Source organism: Lissotriton helveticus, chromosome 6 (genome assembly GCF_964261635.1).
Source record: "Lissotriton helveticus chromosome 6, aLisHel1.1, whole genome shotgun sequence".
NCBI classification, from domain to species: Eukaryota; Metazoa; Chordata; class Amphibia; order Caudata; family Salamandridae; genus Lissotriton; species Lissotriton helveticus.
This window is the reverse complement of record NC_136067.1, coordinates 895,725,553-895,747,961: the sequence shown is the minus strand read 5'-3', so window position 1 is coordinate 895,747,961 and position 22,409 is coordinate 895,725,553. Positions and strand designations below refer to the sequence as shown.

General features: G+C 41.5%; 1 protein-coding gene across 1 annotated transcript in view; it reads right to left on the bottom strand.

The window, feature by feature from the left end:
* Window positions 1–5,783, bottom strand: part of LOC144763176 (amine sulfotransferase-like) — a 540,275-nt gene extending 534,492 nt beyond the window's left edge. The window contains exon 1 of the mRNA XM_078648522.1: window positions 5,631–5,783. The gene's annotated coding sequence lies outside the window, so the exon portion shown is untranslated. The remainder of the gene's footprint in view (window positions 1–5,630) is intronic.
* Between the last annotated feature and the right edge of the window lie 16,626 nt (window positions 5,784–22,409).

Below are 22,409 nucleotides of genomic sequence, written 5' to 3'. Positions count from 1 at the left end.
AAGGAAACAGTTTGACCGGGCGGAATGTTTGCATCTATCCCTAGTGGGGCGATGCAGGTTATTAAAAATTATGATACTCCCGAAAATACTTTACTTTTTTAGATGTGTCCCCTTAGAAATCCCTAAGGCAAGCTTGGCACAGTTCCAAGCTATTTGTATGCGTTTTATGTGGTCCTGGGGTAAGGCTCGTCGTGCTGGACGATATATGATTTTACCTAGAAAGCTAGGCGGTTGGTCAGTACCAGATGTCACGTTGTGCTATTATGCTTGTATGATTTAAGGTATGAACATTTTGTTAACAGGGGCTAGTCCCCTGGATATTGCTGAATGCCCATCCATATATCAGATGTTACTGGGGGTGAAAGCCAAAAATTTTTTGTTTTTGCACCTTGAGTGGAGCTACTACAAGCGCACGAGATTTAAGGTCTTGAAGGGTGCATATAAGGTATGGAGAACACTAAGGGACATGTTTGGTCTCGAGAAAATTTCTTGGTATACACCACTGGTATCTTCAATATTTTTGCCTGTTGATTTGTGGGATCGGGTGGTGCATAATTGGAGGGTGAAGGGAATAAGGGTGGTGGGTGACCTTTATTCTGAAGGTTGTCTCAAATCTTTTGAACAATTGCGGGAACAGTACCAGCTCCCTAGGGAGAACTTTGCTAAGTATCTACAGATTAGGAATTACTTGGTGAATAGTGGTTGCATTTTTCAAGTTAATCCCTTGATAGAAGTTAATATGAAAGCAGCAAGGATAGGTACGTTATATTGTCATATGTTAAGCACTAAGGCCAATGATATTAAACAACAAAATTCTAAATGGGGGATTAAATCGGGTAGGCAGGATATACAAATAGAAACTTCTTTGGAAATGGCTAAAAATGTATTCCTCTCTGCAAAGTTATCTGCGCAGCATTTCAAATCACTTTTTAATTTATATTGTACACCAGATAAGGTGTCAAAATGGCCTGGGGATTTAATAGGAAAATGTTTCCGCTGTGGATATCCATCTGCAGACGATGTTCATATTATTTTTGGGTGCCCATCATTAGCATGTCTATTGATGCAGGTGGAGAAATGTATATCAGAGATTATAGGTAGCCCAACACACTTATCCGCCGCACAGATTCTCCTAGGTGTAGAAATGGGACTGGCGGAGACAGGAATAGCAAAACAACATGCTAACTTAATATTTTTAGTTACAGCGGTATATAGACTTAGTATAGCCTGCTCCACCCCCTGTGGTGTGTCTGATGTCCCTCACCCACCCTGTGAATAGGCAGAGGGGCTGAGCAAAACAAAGTGCCCAGGAACCAGATGCGTCTGGTTCACCCCTTGCCTTCACCTTTGACAACAAAGGATTTTTGTGTATAAAAAGAGGCTGTGACCTCAAGTTAAATGTTCTTGTTTCCTGACTAGAATCTACCAGGGGCGTGCTGCTGCTGGGGCCCAGGGGATGGCTTGCCTCCCTGGGCCCTGCCCACCCCCTGGATTGCTGGAGGACTTCTCCCTGGGACCCTCCTGCCCTCTCACCCATGAGGACTTTGTGGCTGGACCCCTTTTTGGCTGTACCTTTCTTCCCAGCACCTCTGGCAGCCTGGAAGCACTTTATTTTTAAAATACTCTGTCATTGAGGGAGCCTACCCCTTCTTGCTGCAAATTATTATTGGCAGCACGATGCTGCCCTTTTTCCTGAGAAGATTCCTCTGGTGTGGGGATCCCCCGAAATTGCTCCCCGGTGGATGCCCACCCAGCTTATTTAGTTATATTTTTATTTAAGGGTGCCACCCCTTTTTATATGTGCCTTAACGGGTTCCCCCCCGTTTCTACTTTTATTTTAAACCTCGAGGGTGCCTACCCCTCTCTGTGCCCCGAAAATCACCGCCGCGGCCCTCGCGCCGCACACAGCAAGTCAGGCACCATACTTGCTTCCGGACTTCCGGCTTTGAAGGGAAGTCCCGCCCGCAGCCGCGCTCTGATTGGGGGAGTGCGGAAAGGAGGAAGGCCCGCAAAAGAGAAGCTGCCGAGCCGCACAGGCTTCACTCTGAGTCCCGGTCTTGAGATGAGGGAACGGGTGAACAAGGGCGCTGTCGAGCGGGGCTCCCAGGGATCGGGAGAGCTCCGCTACTGCCGCCGATTGAGGATTTCTGCCTCCGCCCCCCCCCCAGCCGTTGAGTCAGCCAAGAGTCCGGGTGGGGAGAGGTAGAGGGGGAGCGGTCCCACCAGGAGAGCGGACCACTGCAGAGTAGACCAAAGTCCTTTCTGATGGCTTGAGCGGGCCCGCGGTTGCGGGCCGCTCCACCGCCACCCCTCTTTTGTTTCAAGGGCCCTGTAGGGGTCCTGCGGTCCCGGGGGCCGGTGGAGCATTCTTTTTACTTAGGGGGCAGTAATGGCTTTAGAGAGCCCCCGTGAGGAGCCTGGGGCATATGCACTTTGGGAGCATATATTGTAAGAGCCCCCTGTGGCCCCACCATGTGCCCATTTATTTAACCCCTTCCGTGCAGCCGCGATTCCCCCCGTGTGTGGCCGCGGAACGAACAGGGCGGGGCCGTGACGAACCCCAGCCGTCATCAGCACATGAGCACCGTGGAGCGTGACCGCTAGGGTTCATCACCAGCATGGAAGGGGTTAAAGCGCCAGCACACTCCCCAGCGCTAGCCCAATTATTGTGTCAGCGTCAGTGCGCTCCACGCCTTGGGGGGGGCAGTTCTTGCTACCTATATAACTCTTTGGTCCAGAGTCAGATGGCTCCAACATGTGCAGTATTGTTTTAGAGCCTAGAGGGCTCCAACGTTTTTGCGCAGTCTTTGCTCCATAGGGCCAGTGAGAGCCCATGTTGTAGTTTTGACCTACAGCTGCCCAGCATGTAGTGGGCAGCTGCACCGTTTAGTTTCTTTCCTTCCTAGGGGCATGTCTCTGGACTCAGGAGTGAGTCGCACTCCTTCATCCCTACTTTGGCCTTCCCCAGCTGCGCAGCACTTAGTGCCAGCTGCAGCGTTTAGGCCCCTTGATATTTGTCCTCAGCTGCCCAGTAAGTAGTGGGCAGCTGCTACGTTTAGGTTTTGGTGCAGTGGCGCAACCTGGACCATAATGTGATTTATGTGCTGTTATGATTCATGTGTTATTGCTTTTTGGGTGTTAGGAAATGTACTGTGTGTAGTATGTTTTGCACACCCTGCGTTCTGATACCTCTAGACATATGTTTATGCTTAGGAGGTTGTTTTATCTAGTATGGGATATACTAGTGAGTTCATGGTTCCCGGCGTGATATATGCCTAAGGTGGTTAGGATTGCGTAGGAGGTACTTACCTGTTACCAGTGGTTACTGGTTGTGTGCTACATTTGCTATTTGGTGCTACAAGTATTATATGTTCTAAAAGTGCTAGTTCTAAAAGTGCTTATTCCTGACAGTGGTCCACGTGGCCATGTCCCATGTATATAATCCCTTGTAAATATTGCCCGTGCCAGTTGGCACAATGTACATCCTGTGATTATGATTCTGATGTGTTTTGATAATACAAAGGCTATATTTGATATAACCTTGTGTGGAGTTCCTTTTGTGCGGGGCCTTGGATGTTGTTGCTGGTGGGTGCGTGCGCAAATGCTTTACACATTGCCTCCGGGATAAGCCTGACTGCTCGTGCCAAGCTACCAAGGCGGTGAGCAGGGGTTATCTTTGGCAGGTGACTTCCTTGCCCTGACTAGAGTGGTGGTTTCTGCCTGGCTTTGGCGCAAGCCTTAGTCAGCCAGAAATCTCCATTTCTAACACTGTGTTTTTTATAACCTTTGATGTCCCATGTTAGCTTGCATAAACAGATTTTGTAAACAGCTCTGATAGTTGTAGTTCTTTAGCCAATTATTCAAGGAGAGTATGTTAGGAAAAATCAACATGTATTTATCAAATTATACTTGGGAAGGGGTGGGAGAGTGAGCACCAGCACCCGTGTGGAATGTAAGGTTTGTGTTACACCCCGCAAAAGTATGAGGAATATTTATTTCGTGACCATCCTTTGCGACTCTATGAATGATACCTACATTTGCTGGAATACAATTTTGATCTGTTTTTCAAACTTTTCTCAGGAAAGACCAACTGAACCATACTAAAGGAAGGGGTTTGCTCCAGTACAAGGAATGTATTTGCATCAGACCAATTTCAAAGCTGTCCTTCCACCACTGTTTAGCACTATTATGTGATTATTTAAACATCATTATTAATGTTCTTTCTTTTACTTGTTTACAAAATACTTTAAATATCTGTTCATGGAAACTGAGGCAGCTTAACAGGTTTTCATGAATAACATTTTGCTTGTAGTGGGCAAAGTCTCTTTCCAGGATGGCTTCTGAATTCACCAAATAGATCCTATCATAAGCCGAAGATAACACATTTCAACGGAAATACTCACTAGCGGACAGAATGATCAATCAAACAATCAATTGCATGTAGTGAGAGATGTTTACTCCTCTGAAACCTTCTATGTGTATAATTATTTAAAGAGTAGTGTCAAAAGCCACGACAGACGTCTGGCCTGTTAAGCTGGACCTATCTTGGTGTAAATGAATACTTTTCTAAAGCCCCCTGAGTGTCAATTTTATAGAACAGTAGGGTCACAAGGTCTGGCAGAAATCTATGCTGTGAAGCCAGATTTAAGAATCAGACAATTGTATTTACAATATTTACTTCTGTACATGTGATAGAGGATAAAGCAAACAATGCTTGCACCTGGGCAAACATGGCACACAACAAGCAGCTTTATTTTTGCTGTGTCTACTTAATAAGTGTTGGTGAATATAATATATCCCCTTCTCAAAGGTAGACCTATGTTAACATTGTCAAGGTCAGCACTAGGGCAAGTATTGCCACTGCAATTTTGTGTTGGACAAGTAATGGACTTTAAAGGTAGGGTGGGCTGTCTGTCAGCCCAGCAGAGGGCCTTGTAGCCCCCTTGCTGCAGATGACCGCCTGCCAAATCTAGAGATCCCTTCTGTCTTCCAGGGGATTGATCTGGCTAAAGATGTGGCGGGTGTGCTTTCCGCAGAACTGTAATGCCGGGTGGGGCGCTATGTCACTGCTGTTCGTTCGTCATTATTTTTGCTTCTGAGAGGCAAACTCCCGAAACGGCGTTTGTTTGCAAGAAACAAATATCAACGGCTATGGCAAATGGGCAATTTTCTTCCTGAGCGCGGGGTAATTGCGGTTGTGCTTGCTTACAATACTGCATTTTTAGCTATTACCTACGTGGATTTAATTACATGAAAGTATAGTGTCTGTTTCCCGCCCTTACATTACGAGGTACAGTAGTATAAGGTTAACTCCTGCGAAAAGTCATTCATTTTGTTCACCAACCGAACTTTACTTTGGACTTTTCGACATTGTTAGGATCAGAAAGGTATCCTCAAGGTAACCGACAGAGCAGCCCGCCCTTAATAAACCGTCAGAAATATTTACACAGTTCTGCTTTCTCCTTTCGGCTTGAGCTCTGGTCTTACTCTCCACAAACTTTTCCTCACAAAGCGGCCCCTAGTGCTTTCCAATCAATCCCAGCTCGCTCCCTCCAGTTAGATCACCCTATAGTGACCTCGCGCCTCGAATGTACTGTTAAGTCAGTCGTTTTAAGATAATATTGCCTTACCCTGGTCCAGCATGTACAGATTCCTCGTGCAGGCGCTGGTTGAATTCGTACCGAATGGAGAGCAAAGCACAGATTGTTGATTCACAGCGCTACGTGAGCAGCAGCACGGTTCGTATGCCAGCGTCCCCGCCCTTCACTTATCACAAAAAAACTGACCTCACGAAAAGGTTATCCAGATTTGCGCACATGACTTTCTAATGCTATCCTTGAACTACCTTTGGCAAGGCCTCCCTTGCGTTAGTCATCATCATCATCAAAAAAGTCTTTATTGCGATTATTCATCGTAAAAGAAAGAAAAAAATTAATAGAATGCAAAATACAGATGTGGGCAGTCATAAATACACATAACATTTATCGTTGCAACTTACCGTTAAAAATATAAATATCTATAAAAAGATAAAATTCATTAAAACAGAATTAAATATATCATACGCAAAAGACTTTTACAAATGTCTACAAGACAATAGATAAAAACCCATAAAATTCCAATTTAAACATGCCAAGCCTGGGAGTGTCAGGACTAAGTAATAAAGCCTCCATTTTTCTCTCGAATGGCCCAAGACCAGCTCAGAAACTTAGCTACCCCTATCACTACGGTATCATTACAACTAGTTTTCAATAGCCTTTTAGCAGTTAACGCTGAACTAGTTCCCAGGGATCTACATAGGAGTTTGAGCCACATGCTTTGCGGTTGTTGGTAGGCAGGGCAAACACATGGTCAATGTCTTCTGTACACTCCGGACAGAAAGGGCATTTATCACCAGTAACAGGTTTTCATTCACATGTAAACTTCCTCAGAGGAAGTGTCTCAACTCGGAACTGATGGTAAAGCTTGCGATCTCTAGGTTTCGCTATAACATCCCAATAGCCTACCAAACATGTTTCATCTTTGAATTCCTAGAAAACACTAGACAGGGATGGACTAGTCAAAGTGGAAAATCTCCTAACTTTAATATGATTCCAATAAGCTGCTCTATAGATTGCTTTTGGTGGGAATTCAGCGGACACTGGACTGACCCACAGGTCCGTCATCCCCATGTCAAAGAGCAAAGCTTTGATGCTATTTATCCATTCAATCTTATTCGAGCGGTCCAATCCCTTTACTTCAGTCAGTCCCCTTGCGAATAGATGTAATTCTTGGGTTGTCAAAGCCTTCTCCAGAAGACCAGCATCCTATACCGTGCAATATCCTCAATTGCATGGCATCCAAGATCTAACAGTAGAGGGATACGGGGGTGTATTTGGGGGAGGCCCACAAGTCATTTTAGGAATTTATTCTGGGCTGAGGCTAAATGGGTTAGATTACTAAATCTCCAGATCTCAGCGCCGTATAAAATTGCCGGAGTGATTTTCAAGGAATATATTTTGACTGCGGGGGCTATAGGCTTAGTTTGTGACAGCCTATGTTCCTTTATCAGTGCTCCCGCAAGCCGTGCATGTTTCAGCGCAAGTAACTTCACCTGAGGGGTCCAGCTCAGTTTTTCACCAAAGGTGACACCTAGATAAGTAAAGACATTGGTCTGCTCCAAGAGCTTCCCGCTCATGAAAACTCTTGATTTAACAGACCTGGCCCCATGGAGTACCATGAATTTAGTCTTCTCCACGTTGACCACTAGTTCATGGTCGCAGCAGAACTCCTCAAAGCGGGACAGTGCCAGCTGAAGCCCCTGTCTCGTTTTAGATAGAATCAGGGTGTCATCTGCGAACATAAGCAGTGGCACCCTTTGGCCAGCCAGCATGGGTGCGTCCGTAGGGCAATTATCAAAGTACCGCACCACCCCATTTATGAATAGTGAAAATAGGGTGGGGGCCAGCACACACCCTTGACGGACGCCCTGCCCTTGCGTTAGTCGGTATGTGTAACATTCCCTCATTTGTGACTTTGGCTTCAGCGTAGTTGTTGATAGCGCACCAGGCCATGTGCAATGGTGACAGGTAGACGTGGGGCTAGCCAACAAATTAACAAGAAGAGCAGAGCCGAGTGAAGTTTTTGTCTAGGCTCGAAGCGCCCCTACACAACCGAGCCCTGAAAAATGTCCATATGGTGTATGAATGAACACAATATCGAGTTGTAAATATCAGGAGAACGAAATCACAGAAAATAAATATTGTGATGCAAAAACATCCTGATGCACAAATATCGTTGTCAAGAATATCATAGTTTTAAATATCATTTTCAATTACACAATTGTAAAGCATATTGTTTTTTACCTAATTTAATGTGCTTTAGTTGATATATAAATGTTATGTTTTAGTATGGTTTGTATAATAATTGTTATTCATTTTTAAAAATGTAGTTTGTAATTTTATTTGGTTTTCATTTTTTTAATGTAATTGTTAATAGTAATGTATAATGTCGTAGCAGGTTGTTGGGTTTGTAGGGGCATAGGGTAGAAAGTTAATTTAGTAATAACAAATTACAAACTAATAATTTTAAGTATGTGATTGATATTCATTATGTGTGCTTTGTAATAATGATTTATCATAATTATATTTTAGGGGTGGGTTGCTACATTTGGTGGGGTATGGGTGAGAAGTTATGTAGGTAATAATTAATTAAGAATTAAGATATAATTTATTATGAATTAGTTAACAGATTACTAATTAGGTAAATTATGTAACAATCATACATTTTTGTTATATTTTAGGTGCGGGCTCCTGGGTGTGTATCGGTGTAAGGTGGGAAGTTAATTAAGTAATAATTAATTAACAATTAATTCATAATTTATTAACAATTAATCAATGTATTATTAATTAGGTACATTATGTTATATTTATTTATTTTTGTTGCAGGTTGTAATGCTTGTAGGAATATAGGACGGGAAGTAATGTAATGATTATAATTAATGTATAATTACATATTGAATTGATTAATGATTATGTACATTTTGTAATAATTACATATTTTAGTTATATTTTTGGTGTGCACTCCTGGGTTTTTAGGATTGTAGGGTGGGAAGTTAATCAAGTAATAATTAATTAATAATTAATAATAAATTGCTAATTAATTATGTCATTGTTTATTAATTATTTAAATTGTGTTATGCTTATTCATTTTCATTATATTTTATTTTAGATGTGGTTTTAGATGTGGGTTGCTAGATTTGTAGGGGTATAGGGTGAAAAGTTAAGTAATAAATAAATAGGCATTCTTTTTTCATTAAAATTTCATCATTACATTGTTTATGAATGTTGTAAACTGGATAATTGTTGTTTACTTTTTTATATATGTTATGTTAAATAATAATATTTATATTTAGAGTATACACTTTTCTAAATTAATATGGTTATTCAAGTATGTAATGTGTTTGAAGTGAAATAGTTTATCTACTGTTGCTTAGACTGGAGTTGGAATAGTAAATCTTGCTCCTCCAAATTCCAGTGCTTTCCCTACTGTTGCACAGCCTGGAGAGGGAATATTAAATGTTACCTTCCAAAATCCAAAGCTTTCCCTATTACGCCACAAACTGGAGTGGAAAAAGTAAATGTAACCCCTTCAAAGTCCAACGTTTTCCCAACTGTTGAGCAGACTGAAGAGGGAATACTAAATGTAACCCCTCCAAAGTCTAATGATTTCCTTATGTTGCACAGAATGGAACCCTACCTAATTAAAATTAGTTTAAGTAAATTATTATGGCGAGGCGAGTGTGCTGGATTGTTGGCACTAAGAAAAGCATTGGAGGGGACTGTGTCATGCTTAACTTTAGCGACACATAGTGTGCCTATGATACACTAAACCAGTTGAAAGACTCACCCACCGAACAGATAAAGGCATGACCCTTGGGTTTCTTTTACCCCCCCAGACAGATTTTATTCCCCAGCATACGGCCAAATCGGTGTAGACACATCATTGATGCCCCTACATGCACCTCTCCCTTTCACCCTAATAGGTTTGAGGCACTCTCAGACCTAACTGAGATTGATTGACTAAATATACAATCTGGTGGGTATATAGATAATGACATAAAAGGCCACCTACATGTGGATGTAGGGGGTGGTGAAACCAATGAGGTATTTGGCATCATAAAACCTCACAAAGACCATATTATAACTTCTGCTGGTCCCTCGGTAAAGGAGAGCACGAATAACACGACATCCTTTATGGTGGATGCAAATACAAACCTTGAAAATAGGTGTCTAAGGGATGGGTTGCCTCAAACACCCATGCCCAGTCTGCTGGTCTCACTAGTTATACCACCAGACACTGATTTGGCCCACTCCATACCCCCAGTTAAGGTAATCTCCTGGAACATAGCTGGTATTTGCTCGAAAATAACAGATGAGGTTTGGCTTGAATACATCAGGGGTTTTGATGTAATCTGTTTACAGGAGACGTGGGCCAAAGAAAATATAGAGATGGATGGCTATCAGGCCTTTGATGTGCCTGCCATAGCATCGTCATCGGGGAGGGTAAAGGGAGGGTTGGTAACCTTATTCTCAGTCAGATTTGGTTCCATAAAAGTTTTTTGTGTAGGATCCTCTCAATGGTTTCAATTGATTATAATTTTTAACATGCTCCAGGTGAGAGTCCTTCTTGTAATCTGGTTCTATAATATTTTCGACCCAAAGAACTGCCATGTTATAGAAGCCTTGCAAATGGAAATCGCTAACATCTCTGGGAAATGGCAACCTTTGTGTGTTTTATGGGTGAGGGATTTTAAATGTACAGCCTGTGAATACAGTAACAATAGAGATTGTGGTCTCTTGGACACAGATGATCAGCCTTTGGCGCATTTTATTCATACCCCGCAGGGATAGGCACTGAATACTATAATTATTGTGAATAACTTGGACAGCCTGACTAACAGTTTCTCAGTCAAGTTCCCTTTCTTGTTGGAGGGGGTAGGGAAAGTTCTATCGACTTCATGTTTATTTCCAGGGAGTGCTCCGCACTGGTGTGCGATTTTCTTGTGGACGCGGAAACAGCAAGTGATCACAACCTACTAATTGCTTCAGTTAAAGTAATAGCTAGAACTACAGGGGGGTGGTTGTTAAACTGATTATAATCGCAATAAAGGTGTTCAACTAAACTGGGGAAAAACTAATCCAATACTTTTTGAGGAGGAAATAGTTAGATCTAATTTCGACCTGATCATGGATTGTTTGTAGCAGGATTCTTCCTCATCTACGATCGTGCAGAACTTTGAACAGCTCTGCACTAACGTAGCAAACAGAGTAACATGCCCAGCTAGGCGCCAGCAGCACCGTGAGAGCCGCTGGTTTCATACAGAATGTCCCAGAGCCCATAAGATCTTAAAAACCGCCCTCCAGACTCACACCCATAACAGAGAACAAATAAAATATGCGAGACACCTATATAAACCACCATCAGTGAAAGAAAAGAAAAGCTGAGGCAAAAATCTTGAAATGGGATTCCCTGATTATGGCTAGGGAACAACAGACAAGTAGAGTAGTTGAGGGGCTCTTTAAGTTCGCCTGTAAGCTAGGCCACAAGCCAGTGCCTGAGCTGGTTACCCTATTTAATGTAAAATGCATGTCAGTCGCATCATATGGGGCGGGCGTATGGGTCTATAAAAGAGGTCGCCCGCTACAAGTAGTGGAGAATAAGTGTATAAAAAGCTTGTTGATGATTCCAAGCAGCTCTGCCACCTCATTTTCTCATCGAGAAGTGGAGATGGAATACATAGAAGATCGAATCGCTGCTGCCCCTTTGCTCTTGCGGGCCAGAATCTGGGGCCCAGAAGAGTTACTGTTTTCCAGGGAGATCACGAAGACTGTATTCATCTGGGCAAGTTTGGGAAGATCCCCTGACTTCGGCTTGTGAGGGATAAGTTATCCGAGATTGGGTTGGGTGAGTACTTTGACACTCCGTCGAATATCCCCTTAAACGCAAAGGATATAATTAAAGAGCAGTATAGGGTCTGGGCAAATTTTCGTCATCTACAAATAGAAGCACCCGGCCCTAGTTGCTCTCTCATGCCCAAACAGCAATATCACCTATCCTTTACAACAAATAGCCAGATACATTTTCTTTTAACAAGATTTCGCCTTAGCACTCTGCACTTTTTGGTAACGTTCCCCAAACAATCTGGGTGGACGGACAAGCTTATTGCCTGCCCATACGACAATAGAACGTATCAAATTACCTTGCACATTACGCTTTTTTGTGCACTTTATAAAGAGCCACGGAGTAGATTTTTGTTTCCCCTACTAATGAGTATTCGCCCAAGTACACATATTGAGGGGTACATATATCTGCAATCACTTACCAATCCTGTTTTTTGAACTGCTGTTTTAAGTTTTATTAGAACCACAAGGGGCATTAGGAAACACTATGAAGTGCAATAAATGGGTGGGGAGTTGAAATGATCTGTATTCCTTGTTTTTATTTCAAATTGGTTCAAATGTTATGGCTATTATTACATCTATGCATAGGTAGGATTTTAGCTTACAAAGGAACTTTTATTAATATTTTTGAAGAAAAAATGTGTATTTTAAATTTGTATTGCTTGATTGTCAAAACTTTAATGGCTATGTGCCGAATCAAGTTAATTTGTCTTGACTTGAATGGGAATAGTAAATCTTATCCCTTCAAAGTCCAATGCTTTTCCTTTGGTTGGGTAGATAGGAGTGGGAATAGTAAATCTTACTCCTCCGAAATACAACACTTTCCCTACTGTTGCAAAGACTGGAGCCAGAATAGTACATTAAACCGCTCCAAAGTCCAACACGTTCGCTACTGTTGCACAGCGTGGAGTGGGAATAATAAATGGAATCCCTCTGAAGTCCAGCATTTTCACTACTGTTGCACTGTTTGGAGTGGAAATAATACATTTAATTCCTCCAAAGTCATACAGTTTCTACTATTGCGTAAACTGAAGTAGGAATAGCATATCGATAGCTCCCAGACTCAAATACATTTTCTAATATTGGTTAAATATGATTTTTTTTATATCTGTTTTTAATTTGAATTTGACAGTATTAAACACTTTTTGAATATTTTTTGTAAATGTATTTTTTCTTTTTAAAATGTTTAAATTTGGTAAATTATTTAGGCCTAATTACAATGTTGGGCGGATTTGTGTCTGCCTGACACTGTTACGGGAAAGGATCCGCCCAACAGTGGTTAGGTGGTTCTGCGTCCGCACATAGTGTGTTCGGAAACTTCAATTTTTCAATGGGAGCTTGTGCGGTTGGCTGAAAATGCACGTACGCAAGCTCCCATTGAATAAGGGAAGTTTGAAAACATCCTTGCACACTGGGTGTGCCTCACGGTGCCTGCCACACAATGCAGGGATGTTGAGGGAAGAATACCTAGGGCCGGGGGCAATGGGGCCCTGCTAGGGGCCCTCAATCTTGCTTTACGATAGCCTTTCCATGTCAGAAAGGCCAACATGGAATGGCTGTCACAAGCCAACATCATAATCCCGAAGGAGGAAACACCGTCCTTAAGCGATCATGATGCCTTTCTGACTAGGAACCACGTCAGATTCCCCCACAGGTTTAAACTCCAACTGCCGTCATCCTAATACGGGGGTCAGACTTTAAACCTACTATGTCGGGCAGAAAGCCTCTTACTGCTGGTCAGAGCCTTTTGCCCAACATCATAATCAGGCCCTGAATGTTTTTGAATTGAATTGTTAATATTTTTTCTGTTTCTGTATATATATAATGTGTTTTTTAAATTAGTAAATTTAAAGAATTAAACAAAAAAAATAATACAATGAAAAATATATATTTTTAATAATTGTATTGCATTACATATACTTATTTTCTGCATTCGGAAAACTCCGAGAACAGAGCAGAGTTTTACTCCTGGTCTAAATATATAAATATAAATATATATATATATATATATATATATATATATATATATATATATATATATATATATATATATATATATATATATATAATAAACTGTCCCCTGGCCCTCAACGATGCCAACACACCCGACGAACTTACGACTCCGCCACCCTCCGCGCACACAACGCCAGCCGGAACCCCGCCTGCTACCGAGCCACCCCGAAACGCACCCACGGACCCTTCACCTGCCAAGCCTGCAAATTCACCTGCCTCCGAAACTGCACCGCACCCGCCAATCCGAGCTCCAGCAACAACCACCTCAAGTGCATCCTACTCAACACCTGCTCCGTCCACAGGCACGCCGTCGAACTCTGGAACCTCCTCGACACAACATCACCAGACGTCGCCTTCCTCACAGAAACATGGATGAACGCCTCCTCAGCCCCCGACATCGCCATAGCCATCCCGGAGTGCTACAAGATCACCCGGAGGGACCGCGTCAACCAAACCGGAGGAGGCATCGCCATCGCCATCGTCCACAGAAACACCATCCGCATCACGACCAACTCCGACGACACCCTCACCGCCGCCGAGAACCTTCACTTCCAGATTCACACCGACCCCAAGACACCCGCAGAGGCACCCTCATCGAGCCCCGGGACCACGCACACAATTCAGCGAAGCCATCGCAGACTTCGTCAGTCCGCACGCCCTCACCTCCACAGACTACATCCTCCTAGGGGACCTCAACTTCCACCTGGAGAACAACAAATACTGCAACACCGCCGCCCTGCTGGACAACCTCACCAACCTCGGACTCAAGCAACTGGTGAACACCCCCACCCACTACGCCGGCCACACGCTCGACCCCATCTTCTCCTACAGCAAGCACATCTCCTTCAGCCACTCAACCGGACTACACTGGACAGACCACAGCTGCGTCCACTTCAACTTCAGGAGAACCACGACCCACCACCACCCGCAAAAGGCTCCCCGCAGAAAATTGATGCATCTAGGCAGATGTGTCATGCTGTAAAAAACCTGTGCCACATGAAACCGATGCAGCAGTGATGCAAAAGATGCACCATGTTGCAAGACAGGCCTCACTTCATCTTCAACAAGATAAGAAGCTGAGTCTTCTGTAAATGTGAAAATTGTTGTATACACTGCTCAACTTCTGTGTACTCTTTGATATGCTAGACTCCATCTGCACTATGAGGTACCTAAGCAAAGGAAACACAGGTGATGTCATTGTAAAATGAGGAAAAGAAACTCCACATTTTTCAATTACATCACCTGTGTTTCTTAAGTTTACGAATGACATTGTGCAGATGAAGTTTAGCTCTGTCCACGGACACAAAAGAGGTCTGGCCTTTGTTCAAGAGTGAAGTGGACATGACTTACTTCATTGGTAGGATTTCACATGTATTATCTCATCTGTATTCTTCAACACGCGTAAATTTGATCTGCAACCCTGAGTAGGCCTCACCTTAAACAAACCTCTGGATAGGCCACACCTTATCGTCATCCTGAATTAATCATTTAAAATGCTAGGGACAGATTTATGATAGGTGTATGCCATTTTTGCGCCACTGTGCATCACTTTTGTGACGCAGTGGCGGTGCAAAAGATTTGCTATGTGGCGACAAAATTACAAATTGATGCATCTAGGCAGATGTGTCATGCTGTAAAAAACCTGTGCCACATGAAACCGATGCAGCAGTGATGCAAAAGATGCACCATGTTGCAAGACAGGCCTCACTTCATCTTCAACAAGATAAGAAGCTGAGTCTTCTGTAAATGTGAAAATTGTTGTATACACTGCTCAACTTCTGTGTACTCTTTGATATTCTAGACTCTATCTGCACTATGAGGTACCTAAGCAAAGGAAACACCTTATCGTCATCCTGAATCGATCATTTAACATGTTAGGGACAGATTTATGATAGCCGTGTGCCTGTTTAGCGCCGCTGTGCGTCACTTTTGTGACGCAGCGGTGGTGCAAAAGATTTGCTATGTGGGGACATATTTAAAAATTGATGCATCTAGGCAGATGTGTCATGCTGTAAAGTCCTGTGCCACATGAAACCTGCGTCAGTATTAATATAGGTGTTTTGTTGCAAGGTATGCATTAATTTGCAAGAAAGCCCTGTAAAACTAACACAGTGAAATTTAGAAGATTTCACTGAGTCAGCTTTATAGCATTGCTGAATCAAATCCTTATGCCTGTTTGAAACAGGCATAAGAAGTGATGCACCATGCAATGTGAGGGTTCCTCCTGTGCATTGCAGTAGACATGTCGCGCTTATGACGTGATTCCTGCAATGTGCTGCTTTTGCGGCACAGATGTGTGACGCATCTGTGCTGTTTTTGCTCAGTGGTGCTCCACATTGTAAATGCGGCACACCATGGGTGGCAGAGCAGCGGTGCACATTAACTGGTGCATCCGTGGGGATGCGCCACTTAGCATAAATCTGCCCCTGTACATTTAAGTATGACCAGGGGACACAGAGTCGGTGAGGCTTATCCAAGGTTAAGAAGAGATGAGTCCTGTTCACTGAAAACTTGGACATAGGCTTCACCTCCTCAGCATCGCTGGACATGGCTAAATAATAGCTGCAAAATGTTACTCTTGTTAAACAATTTTACTTTTATAATCTCTGAGATTTGTCTCTTACTCTGCAACATCTCATTGTTGTTCTCTTTCTTTAAAGATAACGACAACATCAACCATGAGTGACAATCAGCAATCAGTTGATTATGACATTATCATTGAACTTGTAATTGAAACGTCAGTGGAAGTAGATCCCTTGGATGATTTAAATTCTGAGGATGATGAAGAAAATGATGAGGATGCCGATTTGTCAGAATTGTATGACATAGGGTGGGAAGCTGACGTGCTTGAGCCTATGGAACTATAAACATTTATTTTAAAAATTTATAATAAATGAAAAGTAAAAATGTAAACCGTTTCATTTAAAAATAAAGACACCTTCAAAAACAGGTTATGTGTAGTGTCTTCAATAAAATATTAAAATATGCTCATAAAATTAGATCAGATTCACATATAAAACAGCACAGGTAAAATGAATATGAATTCCATTTCTTTTCTGCTATTTCTGTATTCTAAATTTGCCAAGCACTAAAAAATATTCTATGTAAAAATGTCAAGTAGTGTGTTAAGTTTTTGATGACTGTTATTGATTTACTGTTTGGTAATAGTGGTTAATAACATTTTTTATTATATTTTACCACGGATTCAACTGCAGATCATTTCAAGATTTCAGCATGCCAACCAAGGATAGACTTAGAAAGGCTGCAAAACGTCAAAGACAGCAGGTCCATGAAATAATGCAGCAGTCCTCTACCAAAAAAACATGTCAAGTCACCAAGAAAGCACCGGGTAAGACCACGAAAACATTCATAAGAAATATTTGTAGTAAAAAAAGTATTACTACAGAAAATGTTTCAGTCCAGAAAAAGAGAAGCAATTTAAACGGAAAGGAAAGGCCAATCAAAAATGTTACTGCTAGAGCAAGAGATAACTCTGTGCATGATAGTAGAAGGAAACAACAGTTTAGGGACATTCGTAAACGAATGTTCCGCAACAGGATAATTGGCAATTTGTTAAAAAATATTAAGAAAGGTCAACAGAAAGTGTTTTTTTATAAGAGAAAAAAAAAAGTTGAGAAAGTTATTGATCAGGCATTTGAAATTAAACGTAAGTTATTTATTTTGATAATCAATAGAATTAGGAAGCTAAACAAGGCAATTTATGATTTCAAAAGAAATAGTAGATGGAAGAGAATAGTTAATCGTAGTAATTTTTGTGAAGTTTTTTCCGGAGAATGGATGCATAGTTCAAGTTGTGAGGCATTTTTTAATGAGGAGAGTTATTTCCAGGATAATGATTTGGTGCATGCAGTTGACACCAGTGGTCGAGCTTATGAAGTGAAAGATGGTTGTCCAGTTGAAAAAGAAAAACTTGTGACAACAGAGACAGAAGAGGTGTTAGGTAATGAGGTTTTAGGAAGACGTCCTAAGGGTCCTGTGTACACCTGGAAGTGTAGTAGTATTTGCAGTGTGCGACAGGATTTCATCAATTTGCTTTGTGATTTTGTACGGACATTTAATAAGAAAAGTTTGAAGCAGAAAATGAAGTTGTTGCAAGAATTAGATCCTTGCAGAGTGAGAGAAGTGACAGGTTTGCATGGTCATTCACTGGCTTGTCTTTCCAGGAGAGTATGCCAGAGTGTTTTTCATCATTTCAGGATGCTAGCAGTGCATCATAATAAAGTGAGGAAATTAGTTAGAATGTTGTATTATGCTAAGAGTCCAGCAATTATGCTTAAACAATTATGTGCTGCTCTTTTGCATGGTTCAGAAGTAGATGTGAAGAATATTTGTGCAGAAATTGAGTTTTGTTACTTTGGAAGTAAAGAGGAGAATGTTGAAATTGACCAAGAAGAAGAGGGTAATGTGGAAGATAGTGTACAGGTTTCCAGTACAGATAATTTTCAGAGGGAAATTGCGACGTTTCAGGTGAAATCAAGTGAGAGGCCTAATTTCACTTGTGTGTGTTGTCGACGCACTTATTATAAGAATCAGACTAAGTTAGTGGATTTATATGCAAAAAGTGAAAGGGAAAATAATAGTGAATGGAAGGATTTCACAACATACTTGATGGTAGAAAATTGTTTTGATTTGGGATCGGATCAACGTGTGTGTACTTATTGTTGTAGCAAATTAAATCAAAACCAGATGCCTGCTAGAGCAGTTCATAATATTCTGGAATTGGTTGAGATTCCTTCTGAATTGAAGGATTTAAATACTTATGAATCTATTTTGATTCAAAGTATCCATCCCTTTCAGGCTATTGTAAGAATGGAGCCAAAGACAGGGAAATTGCCTCCATCAGATTTACAGAGAGGATTAAAGGGAAGAGTTGTTTATTTGCCTCTAGAGTTGAAGAAAAACATTAACACAATTGGAGTAGAAAAAATGGAAGAGGAACCTCTGGTTATCTTAGTTAATGGGGTTCCGACAAAGAATAAGAAAATATGGCAAGATTTAGTGGATGTTAGGAAAGTCAAAAAGGCAACATTGTATTTGAAAAAAAATAATAAGTACTATAAGAATGTATATGTTGCAGAAGAGGAAGTAAGTGAGGAAGAGGATAGCGATTTGTGTGCTGGTCAAATTGAGAAAGTAGAACCCTCTACTAGTGAAGAAATATATGAACATTATAGTGTTCATCCTTTGCATTCCAAGGAAGTCATGGGGAATGCTATTGAGTTGTTTCAAATGAAACAAGCCAAAGGGAGTCCCATTAGTGTTTGGGAGGAAAGTTTGGAAGCTCGGTGTTTCCCACAGCTTTTTCCAACAGGTCAGGGAGGAAGATATGATGAGCGACCTCATCAAATTCCTGCTTCTGAATACCGGACTTTGCGATTGTATGCAGGAGATGCTAGGTTTCGACAATGTATTCCCTATTTGTTTCATCTCCTGTTTGAAAGCGATCTGTCTGGACTGTCATATGCAGTGAACTACATCTTGAAAAGTGGTATACACATGCAAAACATCTCAGCAAGTGACTTTATGGATAAAGTCAATGTCCAAGACAGTATTTTGGATTGTCACCTGATTAATCTCATGGCGTGTCAGCGTGGTACTAATGAGTTCTGGTACCGTCGTCATGGTGATTTAAAATGTATGCTGAGGAACTTAGGAAGTCCCACATGGTTCCTCACTCTGAGCTGTGCCGAGTATGGCTGGGAAGACTTACTTGAATTTCTACGAGAGGCAAATGGAAACATTGAAAACATCGAATTCAAGACACCCGGAGAACTGTGCTCTTTGGATCCAGTCAATGTATGCAGGTACTTCAATCATAAATTTGAAGCTATGATGTCTTTCATCATGAATAAGAAGAATCCACCTCTTGGAGAGGTGTTGGATTTCTTCTGGAGAAAGGAGTACCAAGCAAGAGGTGCTCCTCATATACATATGCTGCTGTGGATCAAGGATGCACCTAAATTTGGAACGGATCCAGAAGACTCAGTGATGAGTTTCATACAACAGTATTCTACGTGTGCTGTTCCAAACGCAAAGGAGAAGAAAAGCCTAAGAGAAAAAGTTCTACGTTTCCAAAGCCATCGTTGTGGAAAGTACTGTCGTCGTAAATTCCGAAACAAGGACAAGTTCTACACCAAATGTCGTTTCGGCTTTCCACGACCGGTGATTTCTAAAGGAAGAGTAAACAGTTTGATGTCTTCGCTGCGACATAATGTGATGAAGAAATCACCTAAAAACACATACAATTTGAAAAGGAACGAAGAGTCCAAGTACATCAACGACTACAACCCGGTGTTTTTGTCCATGTGGAATGCTAACATGGATATACAGTTTGTGGCTGATAACTGTATGGCTGTGGCTCGGTATGTGACATCTTACATCACCAAAAAAGAAAAGACAGAATTGAAGGATATGTGGGAGGACATTTCCCATGAAAAGAGCCTCAGTAAGAAGTTGTACAGTTTCAGTCTGAAGATGTTGTCGCATCGAGAAATCGGAGCTTACGAATGTTCTGACCGGTTGTCTTCAGCAAGTCTCTATGCCAAATCTAGGAGTATCGTTTGGGCGAGTCTTGGTCTTGCTGCAACGCGTAATCGAGTTCTGAAACCTGTGCGGGAAATTGAGTATTTGGCGGAAAAGGAGCCAAACAGTACCGACATTTTGAAGACCGACATGTTGGATACATATTATCCAAATCGAAGCAGTCACCTCGAGAATGTTTGTCTGTATGAGGTTCTACAAAATTACATATTCAAGAGGAACATCAAAGAAGATACTGAGAAAGGAGTGTATGCTGTAATTGGAAGTGAGGGATGTCTGGTCAAGCAAAGAAAATGCCACTTGGTAAACCATCGAAAATTGAGTGGCGAATCTCCTGAAAAAAAAGGAGTTTTTCTATTTAGCACTTTTGCAACTTTTCAAGCCTTGGCGTGCAGAAGAGGAACTGCTTGGAGATTTCCTCTGTTACGAAGACTCTTTCACTGCCGCCAAGGAGACCATAGAATGTCCTGCTTTTCCCAAATGTCTAGAAATGTTGAATGCGGAAATCGAGCAGGAAGCAACGATTGCAGCCGAGATTGCCAGAGACAGTTCTCAGGACAGTCAGAGTTCTGTTTCATTGAGTCAGGATCCATTAGGAGGACCTGTTATCGAAAATGAAGCTGCCACTGCCATGAATGAAGTGGAAAGAGCCATGGCACATGTTCAGGAGGATGCGGTTAACTTAGAAGACTTGGAAAGACAACTCAACGTTGAGCAGAGGAAAATATATGACGAAGTTACCAAGCAAATTGATCATGGATTAAGTCATGAGAAGAAAGAGTGCTCATGTACGTCGTTGAAGCCTGTCCGACTGTACGTGAGTGGAGAAGCGGGAACTGGAAAAAGTTTCCTCATTAAAGCAATTTCATGTTATTTGCAGGAAAGGACTGAGTCATCGCTGTCTTGTGTTGTCACCGCTCCAACTGGACTGGCAGCACATAACATTAAAGGGATTACTTTACATCGTTTACTGATGCTGCCAGTGGAGCATGGCAACAAATTACAATATCACAAGCTATCTGGAGATGCTTGTTGTGAAGTTTCAAGAGTCTTGAGGAAAATGAAACTTCTTATCATTGACGAAGTAAGCATGGTTTCCAATGTCATGCTTGCCTTTGTGCATTTGAGAATGCAAGAAGTTCTCAAAACAGAGTATGATGTGTTATTTGGTGGCAAACACATCATTGTTTTCGGAGATCTTCTGCAGCTGACACCAGTGAAAGGACAACCTGTGTTCAAAATGCTCACGCATGAAGATACCAGGAAGTGCCTAGGGAGCATTGGCAACGTCAATATATGGTTAAACTTCAATTATGCTGAACTGCATGAAAATATGCGTCAGGCGAAGGATGAAGTTTACAAGAATATTCTACAAGATGTTAGAATTGGAAAAGTGACCGAGCATGGGAAAGAAGCTTTACATGCACGATTACTGTCAAATTTGTATCCAGAAGAAGACGTTGTGCCTGAGAATATTTTTCAGAAAATTACTGAGAAGAAATCTGGAATATGTTTGATGCCAACTCTTGCAGAATGTGCCATCTTCAACAACAAAATGTTGCATTTAGAAAACCAAGAGATTGTGAAACTGGAAGCTATTGACAGAGTAGAGCATATGGGATCAACAATTATTTTGTCTGAGAATTTGAAAACAAAATTGGATTCATTAGAGAAGACTATATCTAAAACTGCAGGTTTTGAAAAGACTCTGAATGTGTGCTTAAACTGCCGTATAATTTTAAGAAGGAATTTACATGTTGAAAGAGGTCTGGTAAATGGATCAATGGGTAATGTTGTTGATTTTGTGAAATACAGAAATAGAGATGGAATTGAATTTTTAAAAATTAAATTTGATGGCATTGAGGAAGTACAGCTAATTGATCGTTGTTCTGCTAGATTTTTGCTTGTAAAAGACTTATATGTTCGCCGTAAGCAGTTTCCTGTTTGCTTGGCATATGCGGTGACAATCCATACATCGCAAGGTTTAAGTGTAGACAGTGCATTGGTGAATATTGGCAGTTCTGTGTTCAAGGAGGGTATGGCATATGTGGCATTGTCACGAGTTAGAACTTTATCTGGATTGTACTTGATTGAGTGTGATGTCACAAACATTTGTGCGGATCTAGATTGTGTTAAGGAATACAATAGGTTAAGAAGAGAGTATGCGCCACATTTGCCTCAATATCCTTTGTTTGAGAAACGTGTGGTAGGCCGGAAACGAAGAAATGTGATCAATACTAGGGAGGTCGTAGCAAAAAGACGAAAAGTCGATGAACCTGAAATTATAAGCAGAAACAAAAAGGATTCTGTTGAAGATGTTGTTGGTTTTCAATTTGAAAACAGTTCTGGTGTCAACTGCTATGCTAATGTAGTGGTTAATGTTTTGTTTTCTCTAGA